General features: G+C 34.6%; 1 protein-coding gene across 1 annotated transcript in view; it reads right to left on the bottom strand.

Annotated features, from left to right (window-relative positions):
* Nucleotides 1-10,937, bottom strand: part of VAChT (Vesicular acetylcholine transporter) — a 37,303-nt gene extending 26,366 nt beyond the window's left edge. The window contains exon 1 of the mRNA XM_089099234.1: nt 10,919-10,937. The gene's annotated coding sequence lies outside the window, so the exon portion shown is untranslated. The remainder of the gene's footprint in view (nt 1-10,918) is intronic.
* Between the last annotated feature and the right edge of the window lie 4,126 nt (nt 10,938-15,063).

Raw genomic sequence — 15,063 nt, 5'->3', positions numbered from 1 at the left:
GGCAAAGGCTATGGCTATCTCAAAACTTTGATCAGGCGATCTTGTGAAAAAGTGACAAGGGACCTAGTTGCCCTAGTTGCCCTCCAATCGTTTTGCCCTCCAACCTCTACAGTAGGATTCTCTGATACGTTGACTCTGATTACGTGATTTTCATTAATATTCTTTGAATTTTTTTCAAAAAATTAAGCAAATGATCTCAGGATCGTAGCCTTTGATGTGTAAAACTAAACGTAATGAAACTTTTATTTTTGGAATCAGCATAATAAGCCGGGTGTTTTGGTATATCTATTGGTATCAAATTTCTGTTTTTTTTTAGATGTTTCGATAGCTATTGAGCAGGGTTGGTTCTTACTTACAGTTCATTATCACTAACTGTTTGATTTTTGAAATTCAAAAAACACAAAAACTTTATTTTTTTAAAAACAAAGCCTTCTTGATGAAAATAAAGAGCGAAGTTGAAACTTCAAACGAACAAAAATTACTGCTTCATGATTTATTACTGCTTTATAGCATAATAAGTCGGGTGTTTTGATATATCTATTGGCATCAAAATTCTGTTTTTTAAGAGTTTCGATTACTATTGAGCCGGGTTGGTCCTTACTTACAGTTCATTACCACGAGCTGTTTGATTTTGAAACTCAGAAAACGTGAAAAATTTATATACAAAACCAACAAAGCTTTATTGATGAAAGTGAAGAGCAAAGTTGAAACTTAAAAAAAGAAACAAACAAAATTACTGCTTCGCTGTTTATGCTAGATAAAAAAAAACTGTTAAAAAATAAACTGGCTTGTAATATTAAAACCTAAAAAAAAACATATCTAAACATATCTAATCATCAATAAAAAAAACATGTCTAAAAAAATGTTTAATATAAACAAGCTTGTAATAGTAAAACATAAAAAAATATATCTAAACATAACTGATCATCAATAAAAAACATATCTAAGAAAACTGTTTGAAATGAACTGGCTTGTAATATTAAAACATAAAAAGAACATATCTAAACATATCTAATCATCAATAAGAAAACATATCTAAAAAAAACTGTTTGAAATAAACTGGCTTGTAATATTAAAACATAAAAAATATATCTAAACATATCTACTCATCAATAAAAAAATATATAAAAAACTGTTTTAAATAAACTGGCTTGTATTATTAAAACATCAAAAACATATCTGAACATATCTAATCACCAATAAAAAAACAAATCTAAAAAAACTGTTTGAAATAAACTGGCTTGTAATATTAAAACATAAAAAAATATATTTAAACATATCTAATCATCAATAAAAAATATATCTAAAAAAATTGTTTGAAATAAACTGGCTTGTAATATTAAAACATAAAAAAAAAATATATAAACATATCTAATCATCAATAAAAAAAATATCTAAAAAAACTGTTTGAAATAAACTGGCTTGTAATATTAAAACATAAAAAAAATATCTAAACATATCTAATCATCAATAAAAACATATCTAAAAAAACTGTTTGAAATATACAGGCTTGCAATATTTTCCTATATTTATAGAATTTGGAAAAACTAACAACATATTGAAAACTAAGCATTTTTAAGTTTTAGATAGCTAAAATCGTGTTGTAAAAGTTATTGATTTCATTGCCGGTGTAAGAAGGCGATGACTGAAAGGCAATGACAAGACCAGCTAAACAACATCGATGCAATGGAGTAACCCTTAAGTTATTTCTAGACGACCTAATAAGCAGGTGAACAAAGGGGATATCTATGATTCTTAGTTCAGAGTCTGAGATGGAAAATATTATTTAATTTGCGTGTCACTTTTCAGGTTCTCCTAGCACGCAAGTATCTTTAGTATCAGGGGGGAGAAGATTCTCAAAGCTGAAGCTTACAAAAAAAAAATCCGGTCATTTTTGGCTCAAGAAAGATTGGTTGAACTGGCGTTAATTTCCATTGAAACAAGGCTTGCCAGTCTAGCTGGCTAAAATATAGATCTTTTGCTGCTGCGGTACCTTAAAGGATACAATTTTAGACATTTTTAAGTTTTAGAGCTGGCCAGTTAAGCCAGTTAGTTAAGTCTAGCTGGCCAAATTATAGATCTTTTGGTGCTGTGGATTAAATTTTAGACATTCTTAAGTTTTAGAGCTGGCCAGTTAGGCCAGTTAGTTAAGTCTAGCTGGCCAAATTATAGATCTTTTGGTGCTGCAGTACCTTAAAGGATTAAATTTTAGACATTCTTAAGTTTTAGAGCTGGCCAGTTAAGCCAGTTAGTTAAGTCTAGCTGGCCAAATTATAGATCTTTTGGTGCTGCTGTACCATAAAGGATTAAATTTTAGACATTCTTAAGTTTTAGAGCTGGCCAGTTAAGCCAGTTAGTTAAGTCTAGCTGGCCAAATTATAGATCTTTTGGTGCTGCGATACCATAAAGGATTAAATTTTAGACTTTCTTAAGTTTTAGTGCTGGCCAGTTAAGCCAGTTAGTTAAGTCTAGCTGGCCATATTATAGATCTTTTGGTGCTGCGATACCATAAAGGATTAAATTTTAGACATTCTTAAGTTTTAGAGCTGGCCAGTTAAGCCAGTTAGTTAAGTCTAGCTGGCCAAATTATAGATCTTTTGGTGCTGGGGTACCTTAAAGGATCAAATGTTAGACATTCTTAAGTTTTAGAGCTGGCCAGTTAAGCCAGTTAGTTAAGTCTAGCTGGCCAAATTATAGATCTTTTGGTGCTGAAGTACCATAAAGGATTAAATTTTAGACATTCTTAAGTTTCAGAGCTGGCCAGTTAAGCCAGTTAGTTAAGACTAGCTGGCCAAATTATAGATCTTTTGGTGCTGCGGTACCTTAAAGGATTAAATTTTAAACATTCTTAAGTTTTAGAGCTGGCCATTTAAGCCAGTTAGTTAAGTCTAGCTGGCCAAATTATAGATCTTTTGGTGCTGCAGTACCATAAAGGATTAAATTTTAAACATTCTTAAGTTTTAGAGCTGGCCATTTAAGCCAGTTAGTTAAGTCTAGCTGGACAAATTATAGATCTTTTGGTGCTGCGGTACCATAAAGGAATAAATTTTAGACATTCTTAAGTTTTAGAGCTGGCCAGTTAAGCCAGTTAGTTAAGTCTAGCTGGCCATATTATAGATCTTTTGGTGCTGCGATACCATAAAGGATTAAATTTTAGACATTCTTAAGTTTTAGAGCTGGCCAGTTAAGCCAGTTAGTTAAGTCTAGCTGCCCAAATTATAGATCTTTTGGTGCTGGGGTACCTTAAAGGATTAAATTTTAGACATTCTTAAGTTTTAGAGCTGGTCAGTTAAGCCAGTTAGTTAAGTCTAGCTGCCCAAATTATAGATCTTTTGGTGCTGCGATACCATAAAGGATTAAATTTTAGACATTCTTAAGTTTTAGAGCTGGCCAGTTAAGCCAGTTAGTTAAGTCTAGCTGCCCAAGTTATAGATCTTTTGGTGCTGCGATAACTTAAAGGATCAAATTTTAGACATTCTTAAGTTTTAGAGCTGGCCAGTTAAGCCAGTTAGTTAAGTCTAGCTGGCCAAATTATAGATCTTTTGGTCCTGCGATACCATAAAGGATTAAATTTTAGACATTCTTAAGTTTTAGAGCTGGCCAGTTAAGCCAGTTAGTTAAGTCTAGCTGCCCAAATTATAGATCTTTTGGTGCTGGGGTACCTTAAAGGATTAAATTTTAGACATTCTTAAGTTTTAGAGCTGGTCAGTTAAGCCAGTTAGTTAAGTCTAGCTGCCCAAATTATAGATCTTTTGGTGCTGCGATACCATAAAGGATTAAATTTTAGACATTCTTAAGTTTTAGAGCTGGCCAGTTAAGCCAGTTAGTTAAGTCTAGCTGCCCAAGTTATAGATCTTTTGGTGCTGCGATAACTTAAAGGATCAAATTTTAGACATTCTTAAGTTTTAGAGCTGGCCAGTTAAGCCAGTTAGTTAAGTCTAGCTGGCCAAATTATAGATCTTTTGGTGCTGAAGTATCATAAAGGATTAAATTTTAGACATTCTTAAGTTTCAGAGCTGGCCAGTTAAGCCAGTTAGTTAAGTCTAGCTGGCCAAATTATAGATCTTTTGGTGCTGCGGTACCTTAAAGGATTAAATTTTAAACATTCTTAAGTTTTAGAGCTGGCCATTTAAGCCAGTTAGTTAAGTCTAGCTGGCCAAATTATAGATCTTTTGGTGCTGCGGTACCTTAAAGGATTAAATTTTAGACATTCTTAAGTTTTAGAGCTGGCCAGTTAAGCCAGTTAGTTAAGTCTAGCTGGCCATATTATAGATCTTTTGGTGCTGCGATACCATAAAGGATTAAATTTTAGACATTCTTAAGTTTTAGAGCTGGCCAGTTAAGCCAGTTAGTTAAGTCTAGCTGCCCAAATTATAGATCTTTTGGTGCTGCGGTACCTTAAAGTATTAAATTTTAGACATTCTTAAGTTTTAGAGCTGGCCAGTTAAGCCAGTTAGTTAAGTCTAGCTGGCCAAATTATACATCTTTTGGTGCTGCGGTACCTTAAAGGATTAAATTTTAGACAGCTAAAATCAATTCAATTTTTTATTTCCTCTGAATACGAAGAGTAAAAATTAAAAAAAAAAAAAGCTAATCAACAGGCCATAAAATTCTTTTAAACTATATAACAACAAGTACGCAAAGGCCTTCAATCAAACTTACCACACAAATTAACACTTCATCTAATAAATAATAAATTAACACTTAAAATTAACACTTCACAAATTAACACTTCATTAAATAATTAATAAATCAAAAAAAAATAAGTGAACAAAAAATAAAATAAAATTAAATTAATTAAGCTTCATGCTCAGCTTTATATAAATTATGAGAAAAAAGAGGTAATTTAGATAAAAATTTTCTTTTGCTTTTTCTCCAAAACATCTCAGGGTTTTTTATTTTATATGTATTCATTAAAAAAGTATTTGATTTAGATTTAGAAAAGCGGCAAAGGAACTTAGCAAAATTAAAAAATGTGGTTTTTACAATCGCAAAATTACTAATTCTAAAAAACGGGAGAAGCGATGAAAAAAAAACCAACTAAAATCGTGTTATAAAAGTTATTGATTTCATTGCAGGTAAAAGACTTGAGAGCCTTTTGAATAATTCTTTTATTTTATGCTTGCCACTTACGGATTTTTTCTTAAAATTTAAAGATTTTTCCCTAAGACCGTAAGGATGTTTCTATTCCTGCTTTGTTGCGTTGATTTTGTGTTTCAAACAGTTCTTAGTAACGAACTGTAAGTTAGGAGCGACCCGGCTCAATAGTAACCGAAACTCTAGAAAACGGAATTTTGATACCAATAGATACATCAAAAGAATCAGATTTCAATGCTGAGTTCAAATATATAACTTTTATTTAGGTTTAGTCCTACCCATCAAAAGTTACGCGCCTGAGAAAATTTGGCTAATTTTCGAAAAAAGGGAGAAAGACCACCTAAAAGCTATAGAACCTTGATGAAAATCGCACCATCATATTTAGCGCATCAGAGAACCCTACTGTAGAGGTTTCCATCTCCTATCTAGAAAAATGTGGAATTATGCATTTTTTGCCAGAAGAAAGATCACGGATGCGTGTTTATTTGTTTGTTTGTTTTTTTCCCAGGGGTGATCTTATCGACCCAGTGGTCCTAGAATATCGTGGGAGGTCTCATTGGAACAGAAATTAAAAGTTCTAGTGCTCTTTTTAAGTTACCAAAAAATGGAGGGTAACTAGGCCCCCTCCCACGCTCATTTTGTTCCCAAAGTCACCCGATCAACATTTTGAGATAACCATTTTGTTCAACATGGTCAAAAATATATAAATATGTCTTTTAGGATGACTCAATCCCCCGAAGTCCTCGAGGGGAGGGCTGAAAGTTGTGAAATTTACCCAATGTTAACATATTGGTTATTGGGAAGTGTACAGACGTTTTCAGTGGGATTTTTTCTGGTAGGGGGGGTCGGGGGTTTTGTGGGAGGATCTTTCCTTGAAGGAAGTTTTCATGAGGGAAGAACATTGCTATGAAGAGGACGCCGGATTTCCCAGCATTATTTTAAAAAAAGATCAGAAACTAAATAAAAAAACAAATTTTTCAAATGAAAGTAAGCAGCAACATCAAAACTTCAAACGAACAGAAAATTTTACGTATATTATTGGGTTCACCCCCTAGTCAATACCTCAGTCTTTAAGCCAAAGATTTTTTAGTACTTTCATAAGAGCTATTTATTCTAATTAACGGCCTTTGTGATTAAGCGGTCATTTGAAAGAATGTGACAAAATTCGAGCTTTAGCTTAAAGAGCAAGGTATTGACTAGTGGGCGAATCCCCTAATATACGTATTAAAAATATATGAATATAGAAGTTCGTTATGTAAGTTATTTCGTAAGTTACGTATATTTATTACTAATAAAAACGTTCGTAAATAAAATTAAACAAGTTTCAAGAAAGCCATTTAACCAAATAAAATTAAAATTAATGTGCAAATTATGTTTTAATTATTCATGTACGGTGAGCCAAAATCAAAACCTGCATTAATTCAAAAACGTTCAAAAATTAAATAAAAAATAAACAAGTTTTTTTAACTTAAAGTAAGGAACAACGTTAAAACTTAAAACGTACAGAAATTATTCCATATATGAAAGGGGCTGTCCCCTCCTCAACGCCTCGCTCTGACGCTAAAGTTTGACTCTGTCTTACAACTTTATTTTTTGAAACGACAAAAAACTTTAGCGTAAAGAGCGAGGCGTTGAGGAGGGGACAGCCCCTTTCATATACGGAATAATTTCTGTTCGTTTTAAGTTTTAACGTTGTTCCTTACTTTCAGTTAAAAAAACTTGTTTTTTTAACTGAAAACCTCGTTATCAAATAAGTTTCAAAAAAGAAATGTTCTTGCTTAAGTAGTATATGCTATATCCAGGGGCTGAATTTACAGTATTTTCGTGGGGGGAGGCAAGAGCGGTCCATATCCGGATATTCAAGGAGCATGGGCTATATAATAAATTTTTCACCCCATTATTTCGCGACAACTACCCCCCCCTTGTCCCTTCCAAGCGACACCCCTGGCTGTATCCTAGTAATTTGGTCCTTTGAAAATTTGTTAGTCGAGTAAGTAGCATCAAAGCAGGGCTCATTATATTTAAATGCAAAAACCGCCTCTTATTTCGTCCAAACGGCGAAGTTTGAGGAGTTTTTGAGGTGTTTGGAGAAGTTTGAGGTGGAATATATTTTTTTGTATTCTCCCTTAAAATACTACAATTATGCTTAGTTCTAGAAGACTATGAGGTGTATCAAATTTAGATATAGTTAACGTTAAAAAAGAAATGGAATAAATGAGCTTGAAGCATAGATTATATTCCGATACATTTTGACCAGGGAACGGCGACAAAAAAAAATCGTTTTCCCAGGAAAGCAGCGAGTTTTCTATCGTAATTGGAGAATGCTGCATCTGGTGGATTTTGGTATTGTTGAAGATCAAGCAACACACTTTAGAATGGGTCCCTGTAAGCTTTTTTCTGGGAACGGAGGGCGAAAGTTTGTTGAAAAAGTGAGTTTCTACTAAATAATAAATGTTAGACAAATATTATTTATTTTGAAAAAATAAGCATTATATATAAAAGGTAATTTGATATCTTAGATTAATGTCAGACTTTACGATTTTCATTATTTGTTAAATGAGTGGGACAAATTCTCGTCCTGTTCCCCCTCATAAGGCTAAGACATTAAAAACGTTTCTGAGGTTGTCAGCAATTTTGGTTCAAAAGTGAACTTGGGCTTCGTTAGTAAAAGATTAGTAAAATATTCTTAGCCATAAGGTAAACTTGGTTCAGGGGGGATCACAAGGCCGTATCCAGGGGGGGGGGTTACCCGGTTTGAAACCCCCCCCCCCGAAATTTTTGGCTGAGTCGAAAATAAGTCGAAAATTAGTAAAACCCAGGTAAAAATCAGTAAAATTAGTCGAAAACTGAGTCAAAAATTAGTAAAAACCCCCCCAAAAGTCAAAAATTAGTAACCCACCCCCCGAAAAAATAATCCTGGATCCGCTCCTGGGGGATCATTATCAGGGGGGATCCTTTTAATGACTTTAGATTGGTGCCAAGAAAAATGTTATAAAACTTTTTTTCATCTTTTCCCATTTTTAGAATCAAACAATTTATTCGAATATGGATGATTTTGGATTAAAAACTCTCGGTGAAAGTTTGCTGAGTTCCTAAAAGATTTGGCTATATGATTCTACGAAGCGCAATTGGCTCATCAATATTTCTACGATAAGAAAAAATATATAGAAAACAGAATATGTAATTTATCTCTTATATTTAAGAGAAAAAATAGTCCTTCACAGTTTTTGTTTTATGTTAATTGAAAGAAAACTGTTTCCCAGCTACATTTCATCTTAAGTTTCCATAAGTTGGAAAACACAGATGGCTTTGTTCCCACAAGGTTTTCCTCCCTCTTATTGCAACCGCAAATTATTAGTAAGACAAACAATGGAAGAGCTTTTACTAATGGGATATGGAACGATAGGGCCAAGGGGGATGATGTTATGTTAGTCATTAATAAAGGTGTGGTGGCGGTTGACTTTTGAAAGCATAAAAAATATGAAGTAGGGGCTCCATTCAAACGCCTATGAGGGAACTATTTAGCCCTTGACTGGTCAAGGGGGTCAAAGCGATCACTGGAAATTCGTAATCAAACAGTTCATGGTAACGAATTGTAAGTAAGGAGCGACCCTTTTCAATAGTAACCGAAACTCTAAAAACCAGAATTTTGATACCAATAAATACATCAATAGAATCAGATTTTTATGCTGATTTCAAATATATTAGTTTTAGTCTTACCCATCAAAGTTACGCTCTGTCAGCTATGCTAAAGTTTGACTCTGTCACACAACTTTTTTTTTAACAATAAAAATCTTTAGCGTAAAGAGCGAGGCGTTGAGGAGGGGACAGTCCCTTTCATATACGGAATAATTTCTGTTCGTTTTAAGTTTTAATGTCGCTCCTTACTTTCAGTTAAAAAAAAATTTTTATTTAATATTCTTATAGGAGATCTACAGTTCACTGTTCAGTGATGTATTACCAGGAGTTATCAGTAAAATAAAACAAATAGAAAACAACAGAGAAATGTTAGTTGGTGTTTCGAAGGTAAGACAGGAGGCATAAGCGTATATAATTTTATTTTTTTCAATAAGATGGGAGGGGATGGCCCTTTTTGGGTCCTCTAACCCCTTTCTTCTTCCAATAAAGATGTATGGCTCCTTCGGCCCAGGAAAAACCCCTAAAATTTTCAAGTTGACCCGACGGCCAATATTAAACACCTCTTCCGTATTTTTACACCATGGAAACTAAATATAAACTATGGGCAATCTGGAAAATTTAGGGTCCTAACTCCTGCGTCAAAGTGGGTCATGTCATCTCCGGATGCGTCTTTATTGAGTGATTCAACCAGTTTGAGAAAAATATTTGTCCAAAATTTTGATGCCATGCGATACAACAGGAGTTCCCAGAGGCAGAACGGGCATGGGGAGGAGATGGTTGACCTAGAATAACATTCTATCCTCAAAAACGGAACTGAAGCCTTTAATTTCCAATCAATGAGGCTTCTTTCAAGTTTCTACGACCACCCATCCTTTACCAGGAAAAATAGCGATTTTAATAATACTAAGGAAACGTTTTGATCTTTATTATCTCAACGGTAGTTAGTAGACTATGATGTAATGATGACAGAGGAACTGGCCTTCCGAGTCATATCCCTCTCTACTAAATCAGCTAAGTCCTTACTAATTTTATTACTGTGTTGAAGTATGAATGCTTGATAACAGTAACTTAATGAGCGTGTGACTATAGGACAATGGTCATAAAACAGTTTTCTCCTTGATATTCATGCCACAGTCAGTGATATGATAAAATTAGTGACTTCATCAAAATCGGGGTTGACCAAATTGGGGTTAACATACACAGAAGGGGAGTAAATCACAAAACCTAATGATTTTTATATTGTTTATTTAGTATTATTTATAATAATATATTATATTATTTTATATATTATATTGTAATATTATATATTATATTATATATTATAATAGAATATATTATGTAATATATTATTTAATGATTGTTTCGCATTTTCCTGAAAGTCGCTAATTCAAAAATATTTAGGTAGGTTTTCCTATATCTCAGCATAAGACTTGCCAGTTTTAAAGCTCGAACTATGGACAATTTGTTTCTCAGTAGGTCAAACCATAAACAATAGCATGTGGGCAACCTTGTGGGTCCTTAGAAAAGTCCTTGATTTTGATTTTTATTAATTTTTGTCTAATGCCGAACCTGTTATTTCTAAGCATAAAGGTCGGATTAGCTTTTGGATCCGTATAATTAAGATTCAGCGGAAATAATTGACGAAGGAAAAAACACGGGAAAATAGTGGTTTTGCGTATCATCAAACACTGAGTCCGGTTTCTTTAGCTGAACTGAATGCCGGTCTTAAGGATTTGAATTTATAGGCTGTAAAATCTTAAGGTGTATTTTAGTCGTTCTTCCACACTTTAAACAGGTGGTTACAATGTTTGGGGGTAGGGTCTTCCAGAAGATTAAATCAATGTGTATTCGTGGCTAGTACTGGTTGATGTTTGACATTTATTTTGATGCACTAGATTATATACCGTTAGAAAATTTTTGTCTCTTGTCCAAAAACCTAATAGTAAAGCGACTTATTTAGCTGTAGTGTTTTTGCTAATGAAAAGTTTTACTCTACTATCAACCTATACTATCTACTATCTATAACCACCAGAAAAAATGTTTTTTGCTTATAATTTATAGTCTACAAGACCTCCAAGGACCAGTAACAAATAAGTTTGCGTTTTTCAGTAAAGCTGCTCCCCTTCTGCAGACACTCAGCTACCAAGTAAACTGTTATTTCAAACATGGTAATGGTACTTACACTTTTGTGGGTCACAAACAAAACATCTTTCCAAAGAAACCCTTTTAACTCGACAGGAAATCATAGAAATTACAGGACGTTGAATCGGACATTGCTGAGAGCAGCCAAAAGCTTTGCTGGAGAAACTGCACTTCCCAAACTTTAAGGTTTTTTTCAAAAACTTAAAAACTTTAATGTTTTTACTGGAAAAACAATCAAATATCACTGCTAGACCACAGAAAATCAAGAACTGAGTGAATCCCAAAACCACAATCTTTCTCGCAAAAAAGATTATCATAAATGCATAAAAAATAAATGAAAATTACATTTGGGTTATTACTGCATCATTAGCTAATTCATATTGTTAACGGACTGCCGATTCTGTTATACGGGTCATGCCTCCATAGTCCAGATTCATGACGTAAAATTATTTTTATCAGGTTACGCTTGTCGCATCTAAAAAGGAATCCTTTCGGCAGGAGACTTATATTTGTAACTTGCTGAGCTAGGAGGACCCTAATGCAAAAGAATCTTTCGGTACGGGCCCTACAAAACTGAGGAAGAAAAGTGCCAAAAACCTTTTATTCTGTTCGGCTTGAAACTTATACCCTTAAGTACTTGGGTCAAAAAGACCCTAATGTACAAGAAGGCAAGGCCATGTCCAGGAGGAATTAGGGGGTTTAACCCCCTCCCCGAAATGTTTGTTTGACTCGTAAAAACGTAACAAAAATGGATATAAACAAATTTTTTATGAGTTTTTGAGGTTTTGTGTGTGCAAACCCACCCCTCACCCCCCTCGAAGAAAAAACCTTGTGTAAAAAATCCTTAAAAAAAAGAGAAAAATCCTGGATACGGCCCTGCAAGCAGATTTCGGAAAGAAAATAGGTTTCCCCTGGAATTAGACCCAAAATAACAAAACAACTTTTTTTATGATAACTTTGTAATTTCAACCTTAATATCCGAGGCCAAGGAGACCTTAATGTACCAAAAACAAATTAGGGGGGGGGCATGTTTCCCAGAATAACTGTCCAAATTTTTGAGGGCTCAAAATTTGTATCTGCAAATTCTTGGGACTTCAATACAGAAAAATATATGTTGGCTTAGGCCAGCTTTTGGGACCGGATAGGTAAGAAAATTGGTCCCAATTTTTTTTCTCGACTTAGCCAGAACACTTTCAATGAGCCCGGACCAAAAATTGCTACTGGAATATTTTTTATCAGCCCGGGCTAAAATACTAAAATATTCGTGACACTTATAAACAGACAGGGACCATGAGGTCCCTGTCGGTTTAGGGACAAGGAGCTCATAAACAATCATAAACTTCTTGACAGGGACTAGGGACTGGCTTAAAATAAATATATTTATGAGCTCCTACGCATAAGTGGACACCATTGCAGAAAAAAAAAAATTTGAGACGAATTTTGACTTAACCTATTTATGACACAAGGAAATGGGCCGGATTTAGTTCCCTGTCTGACCAGTGGAATATTTATATGCCACTTAGATAGGGCTATGTTAAATCTAAATGAAGACACCTCAAAAAAAGATACAAACCTACATCATCATATATCGTCACAACATATATCGTCATAACTTACAACAAATATATATCGTCAGAAGTCGGTATGTCAGTTAGTGCCTCCAGGAGCTAGTGTAGGAGATTTTTTTTCCGATTGACTTTAATATACAAGGAAACTAAATTGAAACAAGGAAAATCCCTTCAGGTTAGTGAACAAAGGGAAAAAAAACTTGAAGAAGAATTTGTGTCTTTTTTTAAGGCAACGGAATGAAACTCTTTTTACGGTGGTCAGCGTTTACCTCCATCCCCCGGCTATTACTCCCCCCATAAAATCCCCCCATCCCACGGAAAATATCCCCTAGAAAATATCCCCCGAAAAATACCCCTTGCAGAAAATACCACCCACGAAAAAATACCCCCCCCCCCAAATAAAACAAAATACCGCCCCGCGGAAAATACACCCCGGAAAATACCCCTCCCCCGAGGAATATACCCCCTGCGAAAAATTACCCCCAAAAATTCCCCCTTTTCGGAAAATACCCCCTGTGGAAAAACCCCCCGTAGAAACTCCCATGCGCGGTAAATACCCCTTGTTTTTGAATTAAATCTGTTTAATTAAAAACAAGACATAGCTCTCGTGGGCAAAGCCCAAATATGATGTTTCTTAACTTACAGTTCGTTACCACGAACTGTTTGATTAGCAAAATAAAGTTGTCTGATAAAACTTGGTCAGAATAAATAAACTAAAGGATAAAAACACTTGAGATTGAGGATAAAGTTGTATGATAAAACTTTGTCAGGATAAAATAAACTGAAGAATAAAAACACTAGAGAACATTGCAATATTTCACTAAACTTGGCACAAACTTTTACTGTACTGCATTGTGTTACAGTCGACTGTGGTTAGTTTCGGAACCTTCTCAGCCACTTCCCCGGGGGGAAGGGATCTTATAGGGACAAAAGGTGGGGGAAGGAATGATCGGTAGATGGTATGCTGGAAGAGGGAGGGTCCAACTCTTTGGCATAATTTTCCTCGGCGGGAAGACATAAGGAGGGGGGATAAAGTATTTGGACAATGTGAAGTCAGAAGACAATTCTTTCTAGGTATATGGCCACTAAAAAAATACAGAAGAAAGCGAGGTATCTGGAAATTTTTATTAACTAATTAAAAAAAAAAAAAAAAAAAAAAAAAAAAAAAAAAAAAAAAATCTCAGTATAAAGTAAGTGCACTGTTTCATTTAAGTGTTTTTTTTCTATGACCGTTTTTCCAAGTATTAAGTACTATTATTAGGTTAATGTAGTGTTTTATTTAAGTGTTTTATGATGATCGCTCATCAAAGTTTATTATTTGTGCCTTACATTTATGTTATTTTATCGTGTTCATGGCCGTATATTTGGTTTTAAAATACACTTATTTATCTATCTATCTAATATGCAGAATAATTGTACCAAACCCATTTTGCATGCAGACCCACTATAATTTACCCCCCCCCCCCGAATTTGTAAATCTATAGCCCAAATTTAATTCTAAAATAACGAAGAAACTGACGGAAAAACCGGTTTGTTCTCGAATGCTACACGGCGTAAACTTGAGTGAGTGGCGCATAATACACAAGCACCAGAATTCCTTCCCCCTACAGAAATTAAAAAAAAATAAAACTCTAATAGCACAAATTTTTGAAAGCCCTATTTTCCACTAAAGGGCATTTTCTGGGGGGGGGCATTTACCGGGGGTATTTTCCGCGGCGAGTATTTTTCAGGGGACATTTTCCACGAATTGGTATTTTCCACGGGGGGAGGGATGGTATTTTCCGGGGGGGGGGGAGTATTTTAATGTGGCGGTGTTTTCCAGGAGGCATTGTCTTGGGGGAGGGGTATTTACCGGAGGATATTGTCCGTGGGGGGGGGATGGTATTTTCCGTGGGGGTTATTTTCCACGGGGAGTATTTTTCAGGGGCATTTGTCACGGGGGGTATTTTCCGCGGGGGAGGGGGTATTTTTTTGGAGGGTATTTCCAGAGGCGAGGGGGGTATTTCCCGGGGTGTAATTGCTGGGGGGGGGGGTAAATGCCTAGAACCCTTTTTATATATAACCTAGACATGCATTTATTGAAGTGCACTAGCAGTTATAATGGAACAAAACACAATAGGTTTTACAATGGTCTAGATATTCAAGGTTATCTAAAGGAAATCCCCCTCTCCTTTTGCCCCCAGTTTTTAAACAAAAGCACTAATAAAATACTATTTTACAAAATTACGGCAGATCAAATATTTGTGCTGAATGCACTCAAATAGTGTCTAATTTTTTTTTATAGCAATCCAACATTTTAATTGTTGAGTAGAAATACTGGCAAAAAACTTGAAAACATTCCTGCAATTCACCCGCAAAAGAGCTATGATAAATAGAAAACAAACAAAACTAATTGCAAAAAAACCCTTTTCAAAACAAAACAATCAAATTTTTTTGCAGAAAGAAAAAGAAGCAAAGAAAACGAAAGAAACAGAAATCTGCAAGAAACAGAAATAAAGAAAACGGAAACCTGAAAATAAGCTTAAATAAAATCGAAGCCTGTCACTCAAATGTAACAATAAATATGCCTAAAAGAAAAGGAATTAAAGTCAGTGATTAGGGCAAATTCGAAAGAGCA

This window comes from Artemia sp. Qi Xiang Cuo, chromosome 13 (genome assembly GCF_049724085.1).
Source record: "Artemia sp. Qi Xiang Cuo chromosome 13, ASM4972408v1, whole genome shotgun sequence".
NCBI classification, from domain to species: Eukaryota; Metazoa; Arthropoda; class Branchiopoda; order Anostraca; family Artemiidae; genus Artemia; species Artemia sp. Qi Xiang Cuo.
The sequence above is the reverse complement of the archived record's forward strand: the minus strand, read 5'-3'. Positions and strand labels throughout refer to the sequence as shown.